At 41.7% G+C, this 13,173-nt stretch overlaps 1 pseudogene; it reads left to right on the top strand.

Annotated features, from left to right (window-relative positions):
- The first annotated feature begins 6,753 nt into the window (after nt 1–6,753).
- On the top strand, nt 6,754–6,814 carry LOC142447434 (U4 spliceosomal RNA; annotated as a pseudogene).
- The last annotated feature ends 6,359 nt before the right edge of the window (nt 6,815–13,173 follow it).

The following is a 13,173-nucleotide window of genomic DNA, read 5'->3' as shown; positions in this document are numbered from 1 at the left end:
AGAGCGCCGGCGGCGGCGCGCCCGGAGCGTCGACGACTCGGGCACGAGCACGCAAAGGTCCAGCGGCCGGCGAGCCCTCGGAGCTCGGGGCTTCGCTGCCCGCAGTCGTAGGTGGTTCGGGGTGCGGGTGAGTTCGTGGAGCCATTACAACCTGCCTTTCATGCTCACAGTTAGGAGTGCAACGTCCGGCCTGCAGGCAACACGGCGCGCGTGACGCAGAACTGCACCCGTGCCCCTCGGCCGCCTGCAGGCAGCCGCAAACCACTGTCGGCGAGCTCTCCCGAGGATGACGCCAACGTCGAGAGACTCTCCTAACATTGTTTGCAGCTCCGTCAACGCTCCTTCCGTGTGCGTTAACTTCCTACCATGCTTGGAGTCGGTTGCTCTTTGGATGGACCCGGTGAAGAACAATTGGGAGGATGGCACGGGATTTAGAACGCCCTGGAGGGCGCCTAAGAACAAAACAACCACCACTGATTTCAGTAACATTATCCATCCGCCCCCACTACCAGTGCGGAGAGCTGAGCCCATGGACGTGAGACTAGAACGGTGCTACCCTGGGTGTTCAGTACCTGGGTTTTTGGAAGCACGTCTCCAGGAGTTTCTTCCAAAAGCCCCCTAGGTGGATTGGATCCTCCAGCCCACCAGATACACACCTCTATTAATTTATCTTCTTAACAAGTGCCCAATATGAAGGAGCACAAAAATGGCAACATCAAACAAGTTCGTCTCCGAGGTGTGCAAAGACCTAGAATAGTCGAGCTCGAACTCCTTTTTCCCCACGGCGGTCACGTCATCCCAACTCAAAGCCGCCCTTTCTGACAGAGTAGAAGTGCCCCCGTAGACTTCCAAGGCGGTAATTCTTCTGGGACACAGGTTTGCAGCCAGATGTTTAACCGCTGCACCATGGGTCGCTTCCTAGTGACCTAAAGGGATTTTTATCTATTTGAAGAAACTTAGCTATGCACATTTCAAGTATGAAAAATGGTCATTAAGTGGTTTCACTTCTTTAAAACCTTCATAAAGATGTTTCAAATAAGTGTAACAGTCCTGTGTGATGCCAGGGGTTCAAGCATGTTGCTCTGCTCGCGGAAAAGGTTGGAAGTTTGAGTCTATGAAAAAGATCTCTGGAAGAATGGCCTGGCATTGTTATTTTAAAAAAAAACAGCCAATGAAACTCCTATGGAGCACTATTCTACCCTGAAACACATGGAATCACCATGAGTCAGACTCTAAGGCAACTGGTGTAGTAAAAGAGAGTATATTTTTAAACATGTTTAATAAGATTCAGTTGGCAACATTATAATTTATATACCCTATGTTGGACAAAATGAGGCAACTGCGGGTAGTGAGGAGGAACCCTAGTGGCATAGACCTGGTGGTTACACATTGCTCTGCTAACCACAAGGTCAGCAGTTTGAAACCATCAGCCACTTTGAAGGAGAAAGATGAGGCTTTCGACTCATAAAGATTTACAATCTCAAAAACCCACAGGGCAGTTCTACCATGTCCTATAGGGTCACTGTTAGTTGGAATCGACTTGATAGCTGTGAGTTTGGGGGGCTTAGTTGGAGGGGTGGGTAGATTGCCTTTTTTTTTAATGTATCGATACTGTAATGCCTTTTCCCATCTTCCTGCACTCCCACCCTATTTTTCCATTTTCTTTGACATGTAAACAATTGATCCACCAAATGAAGTGAGGATAAAAACATGAATTACACTGAGGCTCAAGACGGAGGGGAAGATGCTATTGCTTAATTGTTGTTTTAACAGCATTAATTATAATATTACAACTATTGCCCCATGAATTAAAATCCAGTTTCATTAAAATTATGTTCAGTGATCTATTTTGTTGAATTTTAATTGTCATCTTGTTTGGATATTGTATCGATGCAGAAGCATGCTGTATTTCATAGATTATATGGCAATGTTTGGCGCAGTGAAATTTACATATAAGATTTTCTTTATATTTGTCAAGAGGGCAGCTTTCTTTCAGCAGTATACTATTCTGACATAAGGTTATCAAGGCAAAGAGCATTTTCTCTAGCATTCTTGGTTCTCAAACAGATTCACTTTTAGATTCACCCTAGGATATGTATCGAACTGGAAGCTTTGCGTAGGATTTTTTTTCTCCCTCTATCTCAGATGAACCCTGGAAAAACTAAGTGAGCTCAAAACGTTCTCTCCCAAACTGACACAAGTAGGCAATTTTTTTGAGATTTTTTTGAGATTTTTTTGAGATTTATATAAATTGATGTAAAACTGAAAGGAATGCTTTCTTATATCATGACAGTGATTACCACAGCATTTCTGTAAAGTTTTCTTGAGTATTTTTTCTATTTTTATTTCCATAAAATGATAGCTTAATAACATTCCATTAAACTTGAGCTTTCTGTTTCACATCTATGGTAGTTACATAATCTGTTGTCAATTTGAGGATATTAAGCGTGAAGGGTGGAGTCTAGCTTGTCCATCAGGTCACAGCCTGATGTTTCCTTGTAGGCATGGCCTTCTCATGAGGATTCTGGGAACTTCCTCTCTTCCTCCCTGGAGGCGGGACATACTCACTCTCTCTGCTTACGTATTCCTGTTGACAAGCCACATGGAGCCACGCTGATGGCAGCTAGAGCCCTGGAGCTGGAGGACCCACATGGAGATGCTTCCACCCCCACTGGATCCACAAGACTTTCCACCCACCAGCCTATCATCTCCCTGAATTTGGCATTATTGCATGTGTTGGGTGAGTCTGAGAGGAATTTATGGACTAGTGTTGGACACATGGGATTTGTGGACTTGATCAGGACTGGACGAAATGTTTTTTCAATATACAATTGCTCTTTTATATAAAGCTTTTTCTCTCGTACATTTATGAGTGTCCCTGGATTTGCTTCTCTAGTCTACCTGGACTAACACAACATCCTAGCATCTTTTTTTGTGTAGACTCTTGTGCACAATGTAGAGACCAGCTCTTATCTCACAAATCTCACCAGTTGGAAAGGTTACAATCTGCAGGAGAAAACATATATACAAAAGAGACAAAAAGTTAGGGTCTCTGTAGCATAGATGCTCCAGAGTGCAGAGCTTTATTAGAGGTGAATTTATATACTCCCCAGATCACGTAGCCTGCATGCTCCTGCCAGGATTACACAAAGACCCGTTACAGTTTTTAAGGCATACAAAGAAACATTAGCTCATTAATACAGGTTGTTCAAAGACAGATGGGAGGATGGGGTTTGGGAAGGTGAAGTAACTGATGTTACACCCTGCAGGTGGCTGCTCTCTGCAGCCTTGCCAGAGAGTGTCCGTTTCTCTCAGGCACAATCATACCAACAGCCACTTCAAACAGGGATGAGCTGTTATCATTCTTCCACAACCTTGGTCATTGAAATGTGTTGGTCCGGTCCCGTTTGTCTAAGGAACAAAAAGCTTTCCCCCCAAAGATTCTGTGGCAAAATCATTGACTCTTGACACCACAGGCTGTTACTGTTTGAGTTCATAGAACATCAAACCTTACAGTATCAATCTACTCAACGGAGTAACAAAGGATAAATTTAAAGGAAAAGTGTCCAAGTCACAATTTGCACTTCTCAAGCACTGATTGACACCTTTAATACCTAAAAATATTTCATCCAATTTGAAATTTTATACGATTAAGAAATGCATTCAGCAGCACCCAGGCAATTAAAAACATGTTCTACAGCCCATGATCCAGGATAAAGTGTGGGCATCTGCTTTTGCAGCTCCCCTGGATTGTTCCCGTGACCCAGAGGGTGGCATCACCCACTTTGAGAAACACTGGTTTACAAATTCGGAAACCCATATGAGCAGTTAGTTTGACTCCATCCTATAGGCTCACTATGAGCCAGAACTAACTCAATGGAAATGAGTTTGAAAAAAAAGTACATTCACAAAGACTAATAAAATTTTCTATCATGCTTCTAGCGTTGACCAGAATGGGGCTGTGAAGTCAATAAAAACATACTTTGGGAAGTCCTTCATCACAGAAAGGAAAAGTAACTAAGATGTCCACATGATGCACACCTTTTTGCTACGTCCAGATGTGGCTCCCAAAGTCTGCAATCCATAAACGGAGCTGTCGTCTAGGGAAACCGAGTTTGGAGTGGTTTTAGGGTTCCACATTCTTTTCCTTTGTTTTTAGTCTAGTGGCTCTCAACCTTCCTCATGGCACCGTGACCCTTTAATACAGTTCCTCATGTTGTGGTGACCCCCTCCTCCCCCACCATGAAATTATTTTCTTAAAAAAATTTTTTAATTCCTTTTAACCACTCACATAATTTAGAAATTGTTTGGTATATTTTATATAGAAATATAAAATAGAAATAGCTTTCAAATTTTAGAAAGTAATTAAGTCCTCATATACCAGGGCATCTTTTTAAATATAATCATATGTTCTTTTATTTATTTTTTTAAACATTAGGGACTCATACAACTCATCACAATCCATACATACATCAATTGTATAAAGCACTTCTGTACATTCTTTGCCCTCATCATTTTCAAAGCATTTGATCTCCACTTAAGCCCTTTGTATCAAGTCCTCTTTTTGCCCCCAATCATATGTTCTTTTAAACTATCACTACAATATACAATTTCTGAAGTTAAATTATATCCTTTCAAAGTGTACCAAAATCAAATATAAGTTTTCTTGTGAATGTATCCAATATACTTTTTAATTATTAAGGATATTCTATGCATAAATGAACATTTGTGAGGATGGCACTGGAATGGGCAGTGTTTCATTGTTTTTCATAAAGTCGTTATGGGTCAGAACTAAATCAATGCCACCTTGCAGATCAGATTGCAGTTCAACTTGTAACCACTCCACCAACAGAGTTCCTCCATTTTTCTCCCAGCATATAGTAAAACACTCAAACCAAATACACTGCCCTCAGTCAATGCTGACACACAGTGACCTGTAGGACTCAGTAAATGGACTTCCTGGCTGGCCATGATCTCAACAGCCAGGTCAGCGCTGAGAGTGGGAGGAGGAGGAGCCCATATTTTCATTGCTACTTCATCACTGTAATTTTACTACTGTTATGGACCGGGCGACCCGGGTGAAAGGGTTGTTCGACCCCCAAAGGGGTCATGACGCACAGGTTGAGAGCCAGGTTTTGTAACACTACAACTCCCTCTGCAACGTAGTAGGCTTTCGGACATGTTTATTTCTAGCTCCTTATTCAGAGCTGCAAATTGTAGATGTGATTCTCAAGAATGATGTTTCTTTGCCTATGTCTCTGCCCTTCTCTTTCAACTTAATGAGAGCTCTCTGAAGGCTATCTGAAACCATAGGTTTGGATGGCCAAGTTAAAACCTTCAGTCTAATGACTGCCACAGGATTGGGCCACCTTTTTTTTTTTTTTTTTTTTAGCTTTCTAGTACCGTTGTTGCTCAAAATGTCTTCAGTTGTCTATCTTATTACTTAGAGTCTAAGAACAGTCAGCTTTTCTATCTCTCCAAAGATTTTTGGTCTCTACAATTTCTCATATGGTTTTATTTCCTTCACATAATATCTTGCTCGAGGCAACCAACAGTAGCCAACACACACTATCATTTTGCTTCCAGTTAATTCTCTGAGCGTCTCATTAGATTCCCAATCTCCCTTCGAAGTTCTCCTGCACTTTTCTGACAGTTTTTACTAGATATTTTAACCGGCCACACTAAGACTCTCCAGGTTTCCAGCCTTCTAATCTGTTTCCTTACTGTCTGCCGTAACTAGGCGGTAATTCAATGCCGCATATATTAGCTTCTGTGTGACAGCAACCCCTTTCCAACCATCGACGTTTGAAGTGTTTGTGTGGTAGTCATTGCTGCTGGTTACCAAGTATTTCTGACTTACCTCTTCTTGGCACAGAGCTAGATTGCACCTCCTTACTCTTTGAAAGATAGAATTGGCCAAATATGACTTGATTTGATCTTTGAAATAGACATAGAGATTATATATCACATATGACTAAAACCTTAAAAGCCACAGTATGCTTTTTTGCTATGATCCCTTTCCACTGCCATGGTGACCAAGGAAACATGTTTAAAAAAAAAATTTTTTTTAAGTATTTATCAGCCTGGATCCCTGAGTAGCCATGCTGTGTAAAATCTTCTCACTGATCTACCATGCTCAAGAAATAAATATTTGTTACCCTAGGCTATTAAGACATTAAAATCATTTGCTATTGTAATACAAGGGTAAATCAAATACGATGCCCCAGTATTGCTACTGGGGTTCCAGTTCATACACGCACAGGTTTACTCCACACATAACACATTTAGACATGTCTCTGTGATCAGTGGATGGCTAAAGATAGGTTCTCTTAGTTGTGCATTTGTCTTAGTCTCAGTAAAATACCTTAAAAAATACTGGGGGGGAAATTCTGTGTAAAGGCAAGCTACCACAAGAACTAATTTATCAATATTAGCAATATGATCTATCTATCAGCAAGAGTAAAGCTAATAACACTGTTTTACTGAACAAACTATAACCGAGATGTAGCTCAGATTTACAAACACAATCCAGAGAGCAAAGTGTAATCGAAACTATCCTTCCGAGGTGATCTGCTGTCCCAGTTCAATTCATGGTAGAAAGGTCAGTTTAGAAGGTTACGGTGATTGTTTTGTTTTTGTTGTTTTTATTCCAAAAGGGTAATCTGGCTATCTTCCCTCAAAGGACACAGGATGATCACCAGAGTTTATTATAAATATATATTATTAAAAAGTTTTAAGAAAGAAAGGATTTGTAGCTTTGCGCAGTGGCAATATCATAGCCAGTGAGGTTTATCCGAGGTGCGATTATTGCTAAGAAAGAAAGGATTTGTGAGGAAAGGGCAAAAACATGTGTTTTGTCATCACAACAAAAAACCTACTCACTCTTTGAGGGTATCAAGGGCTACCCTAAGATGTGAAACTTGACCCTGCCCACCCTACAACCCTGATCTTTCTCCATCAAATGCAAGTTTGTTACCCAACCCCATAGAACATTTCAAGGGAACGCTAGTTGAGTAGCTCAAGGATGCCCGGACTGTACATTGAGCATCCAAGAATTCTTCATGGAATTTGTGGTAGGTCAGGTTAGTTAGAGAAGTCCAATGACACACAAATATTTATAAGAGCTTTGTGTCAAGAAGTAATTATGTATCAAGGAGGCATGCCAGCCCAGTCCAAGTCAAAGTCTGTAAGTCTGATGCTAGTCCATAAGTCCCTCTTAAGAGTCACCTAGTACAGTGAGTCTTACAGTGCTGGTGAACCAGGAAACAGAATCACGTGTATCCAAGGTCAGTTGATACACATAGGAGGGTACCCACAGACCTCAGGGTCAGGCCTCCCACAGAGGCCACCCCAGGAGTACAACACAGAGTGCCAGTGAAGCCTCAGCCAGGAGGAAGGTGGATTGGCAGAGAGGGGCAGTTCGCAGTGTCCCTCACTGTTATACAAGTCACACCCCACCCCCAAGGCGTTGTCTTCAAGCTACCACTTGTTTGACGGGGTTGGCTCCACCTCTAGCCATGAGGCACTAGTTGACATAAAATCACCCAACTACCATGCCATCCACTGCCATCAAGTTGATTCCAACTCATTGTGGCCCTATAGGACAGAATAGGCCTATTCCGTTGGGCTTCTGAAACTGTACATTTTTACAGAAACATGCAGTCTTGTCTTTCTCCCACAGAGTGGCTGATGAGTCTGAATTTCAGACCTTGGATTAGCAGCCCAAAGATTAGCCCAATATACCACCAAGGAAAGAATAGAGATGGAAACACTTCAGATATATAGAGACCTAAGTGTCAGATACATCCCGAAACAATAGTTTCACATGTGATTTTCTGTTTAATAAATGTTTCTGTGATTCTACAGTAATACGTTTTAACTTAACCTTGTACAACCTATTCCTGAAAGGTACAAAGTGTGGAAAGTATTACAATACACAAAACTCCAAATGCCAGTGCCCTAACAAATTTGAATGTTACTTCCCCTTCGTTTGGCAGTTCAATGTGGAGTTGGCAGGCAGTTTTTCATGTGATGTTTCAGGGATCCAGACTTCTTCCACCTTATGGTTCTGCCACCTCGCGAGAATACGGAATGCTCTCCTAAATTATATGAATCTGGCTGAGAGGGAAATGGTGAGATATTTTTGCATTTGTGTGGCAATTTCTGACTGCAAGGAAGAATAAGAAATGTAATCCCAACAAAATCAACCCTCTGTTTATGCTCACATACTGTAGGTCAGGAATGCGGGCAGTGCATAGCAAAGATGACTTGTCTACACTTTATAATATTTAGGGCCTCACAAGTAACTAAATGCATTTCACTCATATGTCTAATACCTCTCCAACAGGCTTGTGTGACCGGGGTGTCGCTGGTCTTCATACAAGGCACCTAAGCTTTCAGAGTCAGTGTCACACCAAACAGAAAGCATAAGTTAGGTTGCCTGTTATGACCTCCAGCTCTCAGAATTCTTGCCACCACACTTCTGAGAATTCTATTACTTATAAGTGTTTGAATAAGTATGATTTTTATATTACTTATAATGTGTGAAGAATTGGATCCATTTTCTTTTTAGGGAATTGAAAGAGCCTGTTTGTTATGTATATAAAAACTATATTCAATTAAAAATAACATTTGATTGAGTATTAGTGAGAGTTAATGTAGCAAATTAATTTCTCATTTGGCAATTTCATTCTACCCAGTGACATTATGGTTATATCCATCACAACAGGTCAACATTCTCTCTTAAATTGTCTTCTCTTTGTTTCATTTCCAGGACTCTAGTTTTCCTGCCAGCTTATCTTCTTATCTTAGGTTTCGAGTAATTGTTAATCATCTGATCTTATTAAATAGAAATGTGTGGTTTGTTTTTAAGCAGAACGCCTCATAGGCAATAGCCCTTATTCTGTGGGTATGGCAAGATTCTAAACAACTATGTGTGTATCCTGAAAAATATTGTATTTTTTCAACAATCCTTGAAAAGACAATCCACCACAGTGAGCAATAAGCAGAAACCATCGTATGCTTTTCCCTAAAAAATAATTAAGCCAGTTGCCGTGTGTTGTTTCTGACTAATGGCAAAATCAAATGTGTAGATGTAGAATGGTGCTCCGTAGGTTATTCAATTCCTGTGATCTTTTAAAAATCATCAGGCCTTTTCAGAGGTGCCTTTGAATGGATTTGAATCATCAGTCCTCATAATAGCTGGGAACTTAGGCTCCGTGGCACACAAGAATTCCTATGCTTTTTGACCCTTGAACCAGGAATATAATTTCTGTCACATTTTTGCAAGAGAAACATTAAGTGTTTCTGCTTTTGTAAATATTTATACCCCAAGAAACCACAGGGAGCAGGTTTACTCTGTCCTATAGGGTTGCTATTATTCAGAACTGGCTCAAAGCAGTGAATTTGGTTTGGGTTTTACATAGAGCGGATGTAGGTTTTATTCCTAGCCAACTCACCTCATTGTGCAGCCACTACCAATCTGTCAATGATGGTGTGTGATGCTATCACACCAAACAGGCTTTGGGGAGCTTCCACAAAGACAGACCTGGTAAAAAGGCTTGCCAATCTACTTCTGAAAATCATCCAGTGGAAGCCCTCTGGCACACAGCAGTCTGATCTACAACCAATGATAGTGAAGGTGCACATTGGGGCAGTGTCTTCACTGTGCATGGGGTCATTATGATTTACGGGTCAACTCAACGACTAAGAATAGTTCTGAAAAAATTCTCTTAGCTGCATATCGGGTAGGTATAGCATATATAAGAGGGCTTCAAAAATGTAAGTGGATCAATGGAATTGAAAAATAACAGAATTTTCCCCTGAACTGTTTAATAGCTCCTTCATACTTCCCACTCTAGATTATTAACTCCTAGAAGGAAGAGTCATCATGGCCTTTAATAAACCTAAATCTAGCACAGGTCCTGGTTTATAGCATTTCATACCAGACTTGCTTCTTATTTTCAGGGAACTCCACGGTTTTAAGCAGTAGTTGTTGTTAGGTGCTGTGAGTCAGTTCTGATAGCAGCAATGCAATGCACAACAGAACAAAACCCTGCCCAGTTGTGCACCATCCTCAGTCACAGTTATAATTTGACCTATTGTTGCAGCCAAAGTATCAATCCACCTCCTTAATCATCTTCCTCTTTCCCCCTGATCCTTTACTTTTTCAAGTCTGCTGTCCTTTTCAGGCACTAGCCTCTTTCGATAACAAAGCAGGCCAGTGACGTGGGCAGCTGGGATACAGTAGAGGTGAAGGGCAAGATTAACTTTGAGCTGACACCAAGGAACGAGGACATGGAAGATACACTCACCAAACATCCCCCTGGTGACCCTTCAAAAATCAGTCTTGACCTTACCTCTACCATTTCCCTGCCCCAAGAAGCATCACTGACATACTTTGCCTGTTCTAGATTTTCATCAAATATCTATCTAGTGTTCAAGTTTCTGGTTATAGCAAAAAGGTCATAATGTTGCTTAAATAACAAGTCAAAATTCAAAGGAGAGCCATCCATTGAAAATGACTGATAGCTCCACTAAATCTTTGCTTCGTTTTTTCTTCCTCTCACTTTCTAATAAGTTGTGGGGTCTAGGTAATATATTGTTCAGATTACATCCCATATTGTTTGACATATTCCTGTCACTTACTTTCTATATATGAGGGAGTACCCCCCCCACTCCCCAAAATAAACAGCAGAAAAAAAGCTCTGCTGGGCAGAACTTTCGTAGTACACATTTTTCCCACTAGGCAAGCATCAGGTGCACCCAGTGGCACTGCTTGGGAAGGTTCTCTCTGGTCACTGAATTTTTTTGTAAAAGCAGTTTAGCTTGAACCTCATTTTTTGTGATGGCTGATTTAAGAGAACAGTGTGAGGCTGTGACATTTTGTTTCCTGCTCGGGAGCAGGATGATGTTGAACATAGCTCACAAGGACAGTGCTATGGGAAAAACTCAAGTGTACGAGTGGTTTTCTCATTTCAAAAAAGGTGAAATGTTGAGTGATGACAATTCTGGTTGTGGACATCCATCTACTTCCTGAAAGGACAAAAATGTCAAGACTCATAGTGCACTTGGAGTTTGTCACACCAGGTGAGACTGTTAATCAAGTTTTCTATTTAGAGGTTCTGAAAAGATTTCTTAACCATTTGACAAAAAAGGCCTTATTTGTGACAGACCAAGGAACTGATTTTGCCACCACAATGTACCTGCTCACGCAGTCATCTCAGTGCTCGTTATTGGCAAAAAACAGCATGGCTGTCTTTCCCCCAAGCATCTAACTCCCTGACCTCACAATGTGCAACTTCTTTTTGTTTCTGCAAATGCAGAGAAGAGATTTGATGATGTAGCAGAAGTAAAGACAAAAAAAGAGGTAGGTGCTGTTAGCCATCCAGATGTGAAAAATGTTTCCAAGAATGGAATCACAGATTTGACAAATGTAATGGAGAGCACTTTGAAGGTGGTAAGGTTGTTTTGTAAAAAAAAAAATTTAAATACATAGTTTTGAAAAAAAAATTGGGGGGGGAGGGGTACTCCCTCATATATTCACTGAGAATTCGAACTGATTTCACATTTGACTCTGGCCTCATGCTTTTTAACTGGGTTGAAAGATTATAAAATTAACATTCCTTTGGTTGTAAGTAATGGAGTAACAGTAAAATTATGTATTGACTCATTTAACTGGAAAACCAAGTTTATCATGAACTCAGGGTTCATATAATCATGTCTTCTTTTCTTTCTTCTTGATTCTGGTTTCTTCTGAGTTGTGGCTTCATTTTCTACACCCCCCTCAGGTTCAAGTACCCAAGGAAATAAAGTTGTTTCCTGATGTTTTAATTTAACATCGTAAGCACTGGCAGGCTTGCTAGGAGAATACGGCCATCTTGAACCAATTACTGACACCAAGGCAATATAATATTCTGATTAGGGTGCTAAAGTAGAGGCCCTTTCACCAGCATTAGAACGATGCTAAATTTGAGATATTTAATGCTCTGGAACCAGAACGATGGCGATCCTAGCACTCACCAGCTGCCATAGGAGACCTGGCCATCTGCTGAAGATTACTGCCTAGAAAATCCTATGGGGCAGAGCTATTGTCACATGTACTTGCTGGGAGCTGAAGACATTTTGACAGCATCTCACAAAAGCAAGGAGTCTTGGTGCCTGATGGTAGGGGTGGTCTGCTCACTGCAAGGTCAGTAGCTTGAAGTGCTACCCGTGTCCTCGAGGATGATGAGACTTTCTGCAGGGAAACCCACAGGAGCAGTTCTACCTGCTCCTAGAGGCTCCCTATGAGTCAGAATCAACAAGTTGGCAAGGAGTTTGACCATAGTCAAGATGGGTTACAGAGGAAAACTTATTTTGCATAGATTGATTAAAGTTAAGCTTCTACTATATAATCTTTTAAGGAGCTCTGTTGGCGTAGTGAGTTGAACTGCTAACCACAAGATCAGCAGCTGGAACCTACCAGCTGCTCCTTGGGAGAAATACAATACTTGAAACCCAAAGGGATAGTTTTACCCTGTCCTAAAGGCTCACTGAGCTGGAATGACTCGATGGCAGTGAGAAGAGAATATAATCTTTACCCATAGTAACCTTTATTCATAAACTGTATTTTCATGTAGGTGGACATGGCACAATTACGGTGTGCTTGGGGCAGTACAGTGTGGGGCAGGGGTCCTCAAACTTTGGTGGGCCGGAGAATAGTTTACAAAAAAACTATGAACAAATTCCTGTGCACACTGCACATATCCTATTTTGAAGTAAGAAAAACAAAAGGGGCAAAAACACCCGGCGGGCCAGATAAATGTCCTCGGCGGGCCGCAGTTTGAGGACGCCTGGCCTGTTGGGGATGTCCCCCTGGGAGACTAATCATTGGGGGGTTAAGAACATTTAACATGAGCTTACAATGCACAGTTCTGAACCGCACGGCGGCCTACTATTTTTAATTAATGGTACCGCAGAGTCCTGGTTTCAGAAAGCTTTTCCTGATGTGGATTCCCACAAGCAGGTCGGCAGGCAGGTTCAGGGAAAACGCCAGCAGCCGGGCCCACGCACACCTCCGCCGAGCGAAATAGAAGCGCTCCTTCCCAGCCCTCCAAGCATGCAGGGGGAGGCGGAGCCTCGCGCCTTCCGGCCACCGGCTTCGGGCCTGACGTCACTTCCGGCCCCGGGCCA

The sequence above is a fragment of the Tenrec ecaudatus genome, chromosome 4 (genome assembly GCF_050624435.1).
Source record: "Tenrec ecaudatus isolate mTenEca1 chromosome 4, mTenEca1.hap1, whole genome shotgun sequence".
Classification (NCBI taxonomy): domain Eukaryota; kingdom Metazoa; phylum Chordata; class Mammalia; order Afrosoricida; family Tenrecidae; genus Tenrec; species Tenrec ecaudatus.
The sequence above is the reverse complement of the archived record's forward strand: the minus strand, read 5'-3'. Positions and strand labels throughout refer to the sequence as shown.